Here is a 13,205-nt window from a genome sequence, read left to right on the forward strand (position 1 = left end):
GAAAGGAGAACTGAATATGACATAAGACAATTCTATAAAAATATAAATACAACAATTATGTCAATATTACAGCAAGTGAAAAGCAGCTTTTGAAAGAAATCCAAAATGATCCAACATTAAGAGTCATGAGACCTGACAAAGGTAATGGTATAGTCATTTTAGACTACAATGATTACAGCTTATATATGACCAACATGTTAATGAATAAAACATATGTAGAAATAAGTAGAAACCAAGTACATATAGCATATAAAAGAATTGATACAAAATTGGAAGATATGTTATATCAAGGGGGTATCACTGAATTAGAGTACAACTATTTGAGAAATGAATATCCAGTAATCAGTGGTATCTTCGGAATACCAAAAATTCATAAAGGTCTTGATAACTTGGATTTCAGACCCATAGTAGATGGAAGCAGAAGTGTCACATGCAACATAAGCAAATATTTGGATCATTTCTTTAAGGAAAGTATGAAATTTTTCAGTTACATTACTAAAGATTCATGGGACTTTTTGAGTAGACTAAATAAAGTTAATATGAAAAAAGAATATGTTTTCATTACAATAGATGTAGTAAGTTTATTTACTACAATACCTCATGATGTAGGCCTTTTATGGCTGGAAGAACAACTTTATTCAACAAAGTTATATGAACAAGATCAAATCAATACATTTATAAATTTAATGGAAATTGTATTGAATAATAATTATATATTCTTGAAGGTAGTTATTTCCAACAAATTAGTGGAGTAGCAATGGGGCACCTTGTGCCCCATGTATCTTGAATCTAATCATGAGTTACTGGGAACAAAACTATCTATTTACTACAGAATATCGTGAACACATTATTATGTATACCAGATATTTAGATGATATTTTCATTATATGGAATAAAAATAATGATATAAATATGTTGGACACATTTTTACAATATATAAACAACACAGTTAAATTTTGCAGTTTACTTATAATGTCCAAGAAAATAACATTAATTACCTGGATGTGGATATAACATATGACAAACAAACAAATAAGTTGAATACAAAAATATATAGAAAACCCACATTTTCAAATGCGTACTTGCACTTTGACAGTTGGCACCCTGACCATCAGAAAAAAGCCATTGTGAAGGGCAGATGGTCAGGGCGGCCAGAATGGTCAGTGAAGAACTTGACTTTATAGCAGAAATGAAATACATTATGCAGCTTTTTATGAACAGGGGGTATCCAGAACAGTTTTGTGTCCAGATATATGAAGAAATAATCAATAAAAGAAGGAATGGTATTTACACAGCAATTCTAAATACTGGTATAATATCGAATAAAAATTTGGATAATATGGATGTAAAATTTAATAATAATATCCCATTATATATCATTAAATTTGATGATTGTACCAAATATATAGAAGGTATAATTAAGAAAAATTGGGATTTTTTTATTAATGATAAAATTGGGAGACAAGTATTTTTTGGAATAATAAAATTTGTGTATAAAAAAAGTCCTTCCTTTAAAAATATATTGGAACACAAAAGAAATACTGGACAATGTACGAGTGCAAGAAAAGGAAATTTCAAATGTGGAGCATGTAAGACATGCAATTATATTCATGTAACAGGTTCTAATGTTATAATTAATGAATGTAATATATCAATATACGGACATTACAACTGTCAAACAACTAATATAGTATACATAGCCTTGTGTCAACAATGTAATGTATTTTACGTGGGAAAGACGAAAAGAAAATTCAGAGAAAGAATCAAAGAACATCTATTAGATATAAAACATCAGAAGAATAGTAATGCCTTAGCAAGACACATTATGGAATACAAAGATCATACTTTTAAATTTATGGTAGTAACTCAAATTAAACAAGACCTACAGGGAAGGACAACCATATATCATTTGGACATGGAAGAATTAAAATGGCAAATACTGCTTAATGCATGTATACCTCCGGGCATAAACGAATATATGAGCATAATGCCAGTATTAAAATTAAATAGAATATACAATGTATGATACAGTATGATATTCATCAATCAAGTATCAAATTTATTTATTTATTCATTTAAAATTTAAAAATTAAAATAAAAATTAAATATAATAATAACATAAGATCAAATATTGGTACATAATATGGATACATACATTTACAATGGAATCAATATTTATAGGGTGCAATTTCTTACATAATTTTTTTATAATGTAACTATATTAACTGAATAAAAAAGATAGGAATACATCACATTACAAATATTATAGTTAAGCTTTTTGCTTATAAGATAATATTCTAATAGCATATAACTTGATATATATTTCATTAATAAATTAATTTGTGGTAATAAAATATATACTGAGTAACATCATAGGGTTAATATATATATTCATTACGGTATATATGTAGTACAACAACAATAAATAGGGTAATATATCATTCATTATATGTCATTATAAATTGATCAAATAAATAGTCATATACAAAATTAGATATACATTTATAGAAGTTTGAAAGTTGATTTGTATTAGATTATATGTACATATTTATTTGTAAAGTGCATGAGAGTATAATGTATACATATGTGCTGGTTTTAAATGAGAGAAAATATATACATATATATTTTTTTTGAACAAATACCATTTCCCTTTTAAGAAAGTATGGCGGGAAATTAGGTCATTAATTAATGTGATTATTGAATAATCAGTATTGTATAAATAAATGATGTAGAATCATAGACTGTATTCTGAGGAAGTTCGTAAGGACGAAACCTAGGTCAACAATAAAGCAGTGTTCGTGTAAAGGTGGTCACGGAGTCTTTTCTGCAGTTTTTTGAGTTGGTCAGTATTTACCAGTTTGGTTTGTTCTCTTGTGGATATCTGTTCATCTCCTTATTGGCATTGGTATCGGCTTCACCTTGCTTTTGTACTACAATTTTGTGATGATGTTCATTGTAAATCCAATCATTCTATGAAGTAGTGAGCCAACGATAACACAACATTATTGGGGTTATCAGGTTTTAGTATTTTTCAAATGGATCCACATAAAAATTGACATCATGCTTGCTTGATCGCAAGAGCTGATGAATTATAGCATGAGCACACACAGTTAGAAAATGCATATAGATGAGCTGCTCAGTTTATTATTAACTCTGGCATGAAAATAAGCAATTTTTCTGCTGGCAAGCTTCCAGTACCTCACATGTGACTGACAAGGGCATAACACCCTAAAATTGATTATTTTCATTCTGATGTCACACCTCAGAAAAAGAGTTATGATGAAAATAATGCCTGGATTCTCATTGTTAAAGGTGCATTGACAAGAGAAAATCAATAGCTCACTTATAAGTGAGTGCATTAACCTTGATCTAGAAAGAAGCAAGTTACAAGGCTACGGACTAATGCTAATCCAAGTCTGCAAGTTTTAAAATAATGGAGCTCAAGACATTAAGCAAGTGAAAAAAAAAAAATTAAGTAGGTTTTAAAGCCAGGGAAGGATTAATTGATCCATCCATGTGTCGTTAATTTGTAACTTTGGGTAAATTACAATGTAGTGAAAATGTGATGTTTTAGGAGTTTTATGTACATGCTTTGAATTATGTGTTTATATTGGGTCTATGGTCAATAAGTGAAGAAAACATTCTTCAAGTGGCTTTGAATTGAATGATAACTATCAAAACCCCTTTTTGTTGCATAGGCATTCCATCGTAAATTAAATCATTGCATAGTTATAGTCAGTCAACAGAAACAAAGTGTTACCATGGTAATGTAACTATACGGAAGCCTGCCCTTTCTCCACTTTAGTGCAGCCATGGTGTAGTTATATATAATTAGCGGGGGTGTGGGGGGCATAACAAGTGTCCTGTGTAGAAGTAATGTTCTACTACCACCTGCTAATTATATATACCAACTCCGAGGTTGCATTATAATGGGGAAAGGGCAGGTTTACTTATATTTTTATACAATGTGCACTTTATAAGGTGTTCGTTGGAATGTTATTTTTGTTTAGTTTTAGTTGCCAACATCAATGGATACTTGCGAAGCTAGATAACTATGACTATTCAATAAATACATTTACAATTATATGCCTATACAATGAAAAGCAGTTTCAACAGTTAGTCTTCAATTAAAAGATGTTTGAAGAATGTCTTCTTCAACGATTAACCATGGACCCATTTATATTAAACTATATGGCTGTAGTTTCTGAGAATACGGTACATTTAGTGTTGCTTTGATGGGTGACCATCTGAGAAATCCAGCCATACATCCTAATAGATGTGTCTACATGTTCTCCTAAGGTGTTATCTGCAGAGAATTTTGCCTCTGGCATTACCTTAAATTTATATATCTCAAATATGTTAAGAAAAATATCAAAGAAGGGGGGCGTGGCTAGGATGCTGAACTGATAGCTGCACTTCATTTCAGCTCTCTTACCTCAATACAATTCCTGACAGGAATTTTACAAAATAATATTTAATTTGAAGAAATTTTTATTACTAACTTATTTCTAATAACTCTGAGCATCTATAAGAAAAATTTTATTGTCAGAACTTGAATAATTCCTGTCAAATTAATTACTGGAAAATCAGCACCAATATCAGCTTTACAGCATGAGTCATCTAAGGAATACAGCACAAGACTCTTCTCTCAAAAAAGACCTGCAGTCTCTCATTACAAATATACAGGAACTTACAATAAAAATCGACAAGATGGACAATAAAATATATACTTTTAAAGAAAAGTGCTCACAACAACTGGAACAGCTTCAAGAAATGTTTACACAGCAGAAAGGACAGATATCACTTATTGAACACTCATTAAGTGACATTGACACTAGAGTCCAAATAGAAGAACAACAAACTGAATTCTTACTTCAACAGAATACATATTTACTAGAAAAGCTTGATGATATGGAAAACCGAACAAGAAGAAATAATATTAGAATATATGGTCTACCAGAAAAATCTGAAGGGGACAATATGATAAACTTTCTTACCACCTGGATACCAGATGTAACAAAAATACCTGAAGCTCTTTCATATGGTATAGAACGGGCATAGATCACTAGCAGCTTCTGGAAATGCTTCTTCTCCGGTAAGAACAAGCCGAGATCTATAATTGTGAGACTTGTTTTACACAAGATAAAGATCTTATATTAAGAAATGCTTGGGCAAATTCTCCCATCAAATACAATGATTCATTAATAAGATTTGACAATGATTATTCTACAAAAGTGGTTTCAAAAGAAAAGAATTTCTACCAATAAAAAATTCCTTGAAGAAAAAGCAACTGAAAGTCCATCTTTTATTTCCAGCAAGACTGAAAGTTTTTCTACCAAATGGAATAAAAATCTTTGAAACAGTAGATTCAGCAATAAAATACCTTACCAACAACAACATCCTAACACATGAAGAATCTATGGACTGGACAATAAGTACACCGAAGAGAAATGCTGAAGTAAATAATTGGAAAACTGTTGAGCAAAAGAAAAAAAAAACTAAAGGACAAATAATCTTACATATGTTATATTCTGTAAAAATCTAAATAATAATACTAACAACAAAAGAAAAGTTCTTACTGTCTTCAAGTTACACTAAAACAGGTACTGTTTTCAATTATATTTTAAATGTCAAAATTAGCATAAATGTAAATACATTTATCTCAAATCACATCAATATACTAAGCATAATTTAAACATTACTCTATTTTTCATTATTATCCATCTATTATTTTCATATTCTTAATCAGAGTAATCAATGCATAATAATGTTCCCAAATAGTTTATTTATTTATTTATTTATTTATTTTCTCTTTGTGTTTTGTTGTTTTTATTTTTCTCTTCTTTTATAAAATCTTCATTAACTTATAATACTTTAATCAGTATATGGTTATATTGCTTAATAGGTATAGTAATGGCTGCTATATAACTTATTATCAGTTACATCCCTGATGGCATTACTTTTTATAAGTTAAAAGTGTCCCTGTTTGGATAAACGCTAATGCTGGGCAGAAATGTGTTGCTTTTGAAATGAAGTACTTCAGTTAGGATGTATCATAAGACTACTTTAAATAATCTTAAAAGATGTTCTGCCTTTGACCCATATGCACATACTGATATAGTCCAGTGAAAAAATATGTTTTAAGTGATATTTTGAGGCTATAAGTCAGGTGTGTTGTGGCTCCAGACATCCGGAGTTGAAAGATGCTTGTGACTAGCTTAGATATCCTGTTGTCTTTTCTTTTGTACAGAAATAAGGCATAGCATGTTTAAAATGCAAAGTTTGACAGTTGTGAACACTACTCCGTAAACTAGAGTGCTCGCGAGCCAGGAGGGAAAAGAAAAAAGAAAAAACACATACCTTTTCCTGCTTGGTTCTCGAGACAATTTAACAGCCACAAACATCACTAGAAACTTGAGTTACTTATTGCTTGTCGCATTTACTTGTGTACGCCATCCCCTGACTCTTTCTATTTGACGTCTAGTCAGAAAATAAGCTAGGTTCACATTTAAAGATACAGAAACCTAAATTCCTTCTAAGGAAACATAAATAATATAAAAGGTTCATATAAATATACACAGATATTTATTTTTGAAGCACTTTCAGTTTATGGCTACTGATGTCTTCTAGCACCTTGATAGATAAGGACATATATCTGCTTGTCTTTCTATCAGTTTAGATTTCCAGACATTTTAGCTATCCCTTACTATGTTTTATACAGCAGAGTTTAAAAGCAGAAATTAATCATCAGCAAATAAAATCACTGCTGTTTTACAAATTCTCTAAAGAAACTAGTAAATGTCAAGCAACTGACAGGTTTGTTTTGGGGAGGGTTGCCATTTCCCACGCTGGTGCTCCTGCAGAATACTACTGATGTCCTGCTGCCAAGGTATGCCCTCGGGTGGGCAGGTGGGATGCAACAAGAAGGTTGGATGTGCATTTGGCAAATCAAACATTTAGATGGCGTTATGGTATACTAGATGGAGAAAGTGGAAGCAATGATTGTATAGGCAACTATAATGAGTAACATAACAACAGTGGATTTGACCCGGTGTGTCAATTATACAATGTTTATATCCCATGTGGCTTTGGGCTTTGTCGAAGCATCTGTGTTCTACACACATATTGTGTTGTATCTGATTTGAGTGGAAGGGAGAGAGGCTTAGCCCACACCCTAATTTGTTACTGGGTTGCCATGCATTATGGGCATGCATTGTGGCAGGTACTCAACAGGCTATCCATCCTTAGATGGCTCATGCTGTTCCCGTTTGCTCATCTGAATGGTGACTGCGGCTGTGCTCTTCTTGTTATGTTGCCTGGCTGTGGCTTCACCCTTCTTATAATATTGTCTGGCTTTTTACATTATCAAGAATGACACAATACTAGTGTATGCGGGTATATCATGTTACTTTTAGTGTGGACAAGGATGCTTGACAATGCAACTATGATTCTTGGACCTTTCTGCAGACGGGTGTGTTGTCTGGCAGTTGAGAGCCTGGTTGTTCCTGATCAGCGGACCTGTATTTTTGTGTTTCAATGTGACTGCATGAAAGGATGCCAGTATTGGTCTGCAAGTTTGGTGGGCAGTAGATTCGTTGGGGATTGATTTGAGGAGACACTTGTATTATGGCTGGGGCACTTGACATTTGATAAATGTATCCTCTCAATGATGCGTTCTGTCTGGTCATTGGCTGTAAAACAGCTTTTCTGAGAAATATTGTTGTGGTGCCAGTTAATGATTTGGATTAAATGTTTCTATATACAGTCATGAAGCAATTGCCAGGATAAAATGGTACTCTTGCAGTGCATGGATCATCGTGGCTGTCCTCCGATGTTGGAGGAAAACAAGCTTCTTGGACACCTTTTGATGTGGTAAAGGTGTTACCCCATGGTTTGAATACGTTTTGTCTCTTTGCTGCAAAATGGGTTGGGAATTTTGGCCTGTAATATTTTCAGACATGGTGGTTTGAATCTTGGCAGCTTCCATTGTTTTGATGTGTTCTCCGGTATACTTTTGTTCAGTCATAGGATTGAATTACTAGTGTTGAGTAGGTCAGGATTGTATCTCCAGCACTTGTTGTCAGCAGATAGACTCACTGGTTGGGTGTCAGTCTAAGCTGTGGGAGTTGATGTGTGATATACATAGATGTTTGCTTTGAGGGTGTGGTCAAGTGCGCTGCAGTTTTACCTCTGTACTGTGTCAGTTTTCATTGTGCAGGGTCCCTCTGAGGGTTGATGGAAGTGTTGGCAACAAGACACTCAATCAGGTAACAACATTATGAGTGGTCTCTTGGATAAGGAGCTGTCTAAATTGTGATCTTGTTGTCTCCAGCCATGGGAATTGTCATTGAAAAGCTGAAAATGCAATCAGAGGAACATATTTAATGTCTACTAAAGAAATATTAATATACTTATACATTGTATCGCATTTCAGTTTATGTTAAACATGAAATATGATGTGGTTTCAGAACTATTCATGTTTTTATTCCAATATGACTTTGCAAATATTAATTTAAACACTGGTTTCGGACTTGAGTAGTCTAAAACAATTGCACAACAATGGTACTGTATTATACAGTAATGTCAGTAAATAGTTTTCAACAGATGTATGAAATATACAGTTATAGATTTTAACATGATGTTTATTAATACCCTAAATTATTTTGAAATGATACTACCTTAATCTAAATATTTGTACCTTTTGAAACCTGCTTAGAAGTAAGTATTATTGAATTACAATAAGATGAGTAAAGAATATATGTATATATTTTAGCTGATTAGATTATCTTAATATATTATTCAATTATCTTTATTTAAAACTAAGAGGATAAGAGAAACTGATCCAAATATTATTTGTGAGGGTAGAAAGTTTGTTTGGTTAGATTCACTAACCAAACGAAGAGGTATATTACCTCATAGCAATAGGGAATGGATTTTAAGGTTAAGAATTACAAGTTTGGAAGTTCTTTGTTTTTTTTTTTATTCTATCACTTTGGTGTCACTCAGAAACATGCAAAAATCATACAAGAAAAACTTTTTGAATTCTGTATCCAAGATGGAACTAAGAATAAACAATATTTACATAAACTTACACATAAAACAAACTCAAAACTAGGAAATGAAATGTTTATCCATAAATGTTAATGGTCTAAATAATAGTAATAAAAGGAGAAGCCTATTCAAGTACATAAACTTACATAAACCACAAATAGTCTTTTTACAAGAGACACACTTATTAGATAGAGATATAAACAACTTAAATATTAATAATTACACAGTACTAATAAACTCTCAATACAAAACAAAAAAAAGAGGAGTAGCTATACTACTTCGCAACTCAACTATAACACCTAAAATAATTACTATTCATCAAGATACATCAGGTATGTTTTGTCTTGTCTAGTTTCAATAGAGTTAAATAAGAGAATCTATACGTTAGTAAATCTATATTGGATCCCAGGACTAGGATTAAAAACAGTTAAACAGCATTTTGAAGAGATAATTCATTTAACTAAGGGTAGCCTGATATTGGCAGGAGACTTCAACTGTATAATGAATGAAAAAGATACAGATTCTAAATCCAAAAGAAGAAAACAACCCATCTCTAAAGCACTATCAAAATTTATAGATACATTGTATTTAAAAGATATAAATGAATTTGCAGAACCAGACTCACTAATCTTCACATTTTATTCTCATAGATATAAAACTAACTCTAGAATTGATAGAATACATGTTGCCAATGACCTAATAACAAAAATTGACAAAGTCAAAATCATAAATTGTCCTTTATCTGATCATAATGCCATAGTCTTTGAGATAGAGCTTACACCATTTTATTCAAATCCCATTACTAGGATACCTTCCTATATCACAAAATTGAGAGATTTCAAAGAATTTTATGAAGAAACAATCAAAAACTTTCTAGAAATAAATTACACAGAAGATATTTCAGAAATATATGTCTGGGATTCATTAAAAGCAGTTACATATGGGAAGATATTATCCTGGTACATAAATAAAAGGAAGTTATGGAATAAAGATATGCTAGACTTACAAAACAAAGCAGATAAATTGAAACTGGAAATACAAAAGGGTAATGCTACTCAAGTTCAAGAACTTACACAAATCAATAAGAAGTATACAGAATTGCTACACCATAAGATTATGATTAACTTAGAAAAGATAAAAATAAACTCATACTCTACTAATTCAGCACACCTGAGATACTTAACTAATAGAACAAAAAAATAATTAAATCTAAGCAAATAAAAGAAATATTTATTCCCAATACTAACAAAAGAGTTACGGAACTAAATGATATTTTAGAAGCATTCAGACTCCAATTTAACATTGATAATTCCATAAATACTCAAGATACACCTACTAAGGATATAAAAAATACTTAGAAAACAATATTCATATTAAATTAACACAAGAACAAATAGACATTATAAACAAACCAATCAATATGACAGTATTAAAATCACAAATTAAAAGCTCAAGACAAATAAAGCACCTGGCCCAGACAATATGCTACCAGAAATGTATAAATTAATACCCAATCAAGCCATATCTTTATTATTAAAAGTATATGATATAGCCAATAAAGATTTGAATATACCACCCTCTTGGAAATATTCATTGATATCCCCAATTATCAAACCAGATAAAGATGAGAAACAGTGTTCCTCATATAGGCCAATATCATTACTCAATATAGACTACAAGATGTTTATGGCTATATACAGATAGGATCAAACACTTTCTTCCTTTCTTAATTCACAAAGATCAAACAGGTTTTATTAAAGGAAGAAATACTTCAGATAATATTAAAGAATACTAACATTAATAGATTATAGCAAACATAAAGGCCTAAATTTAAATGTAATCTCATTAGATATTAATAAAGCTTTTGATTCGTTAACTGGAACTTTCTTTCACTAGTTTTAAAAGAATATAACTTTCCTTCTAATTTTAATAATCTTATCCAAATACTATATGAAAAATCTACTGCATATGTTAAACTGGGATCATATAGATCAGGCCCTATAACAATAAAAAGGGAACTAAACAAGGTTGCCCTTTATCACCATTGTTATTTGCATTACTCATAGAACCCTTTGCAAATCAAATCAGATCAAACAATAACATAAAGGGCATTTGCATTAATAAAATGTTAAACCTTAAAATCCAACTCTTTGCTGATGACATACTATTAACTCTCTCAGATGCAAATGAGTCTTTGAATGCTCTATTTAACTCCATGAATACATTTCAAAATATTTCAGGCTTAAAATTTAATGAAAACAAAACTAAAATTATGCCCTGTAATTGTAAAAAAATAATATAAACAAAAGATTTTCCAAATATATAGTAACAGAAAGTAAATTATTATATCTGGGAATAAATCTACTCAATGAATTAACAGATTCTCTAATATTTAACTATAATAAAATATTAGACAAAATAGAACAAACAATTGGTTACTGGAATAAATATATCTTTTCAACACCAGACAGATTATATCTTATTAAAATAATCATATTTCCCAAAATATTATACTTAATACAAAATTTTTCATTGCCACCTCCCAAATATATTATTCAAAGATACAATAAACTAATTTTAAATTTTCTATGGTTTCCAAATAAACCCCGTATAGCCTTAAATAAACATTTGCCAGATTGGGAAGATGGTGGAATTAATTTACCGGATGTTGATTTATATATTACCTCATCTGTTATTAAAAACATAACACTATGGTTAAATAATTCATACACACCTATATGGAAACAAGCCCATGAGCAGATTTACATAGAAATCAATTATAATCACATACAAGACAACTTAACAGTAATACCATCACCCCTTATATGGATGTTAAAAGATTATTTTTAGGAAAAGGAATAATATTAATAAATTGCCATCAAACTATGTAAGTTCTACACTTTCAGTGTTCAGAACATATATAAACAAAATACCAAATATTAATTCTTGGATTTTTCTTATTTTCCTATAGCTTTTACACCAAATATTCTAGATACATTCCAAATATCTAAAATAAATATACTTAAAGAAGAAACATTACTCTTTTGGCATCAACTTATAGAGAAAGGGAAAATTCTAACAAAGGAACAGATAATTTATAATTATAATATAAATAAAGACAATTGGCTGTTTTACAAAATCTAAGGCATTTTCTTATAAATAAAATAGAACAAATGCAACCTTCAGTTAGACATGAAGCTCCAAAACTCATTGAATACCTTATTCTTATCACAAAACAGCCTTATCAGGGTACAGGTTATTTGTCTAATATCTATAAAATTGTTAAAAACAAAAACTATCATGAAAAATCATACTGGGATTATTATACTTTAATAAACAACCATCCTCCAGTTGAAGAAGAAAAAGTAATATACTAAAATAATCCAAATTTTCTACATTATCAAAATACTGGCAATTATTCACTTGGAGATATCTACACAGAAGTTTCTATACACCACATAGGTTAGCCAAAATGTATTCTATTGAAGATCAATGTTGGAGATGCCATACCAAGATAAAAGCAGATTGGCAGCATGTTTTTATGAATGTATATGTCTCAATATGTACTGGAAATCCATTAATTATTTTTTCAGACTGTTTATAATGTTAATTTTCAATTACCAACGTCTTTTATTTTTTTCAACCCTCCTATTCCAAACTGTGTACCAAAAAAGACACTAAAATCCTATGGTCACTATTGGCAATTTCACGTAAAATCATAACTATACACTGGAAAAATGAGGCTTCGCCTATGTTCAAGGAATTTGAGACTTTAACAACAACAGTTGCTCACATGGAAATATTAACAGTGAAGAACAGAACTAAAAGATCTACTTCTTACTATTACTCTTGGATGAAAGTACTGGAAATACTTGAAAATATCGAAGAAGATATATCATCTTATGTTTCTAACTTTATATAATATAGAATTTCAATGTTATTTGTATAGACACCAATGTAAATAGTTATATAATGGTTTGAAGTTAGTAATGTTTTAGAATTGTAAATATGTTATGTATCTTTATTTCATGTAATGTTTAAGACATCTTATTTGAAATAATAAAAAAAAAATATTTAGTGAAAAAAAAGAAAAATATCAAAGCACACAATGGTCTCAGTAAAAAATATTGCATTTTTTATGTTGTTTAACATAT

The sequence above is a fragment of the Protopterus annectens genome, chromosome 1.part2, assembly GCF_019279795.1.
Source record: "Protopterus annectens isolate FY-2018-M chromosome 1.part2, PAN1.0, whole genome shotgun sequence".
NCBI lineage: Eukaryota > Metazoa > Chordata > Ceratodontiformes > Protopteridae > Protopterus > Protopterus annectens.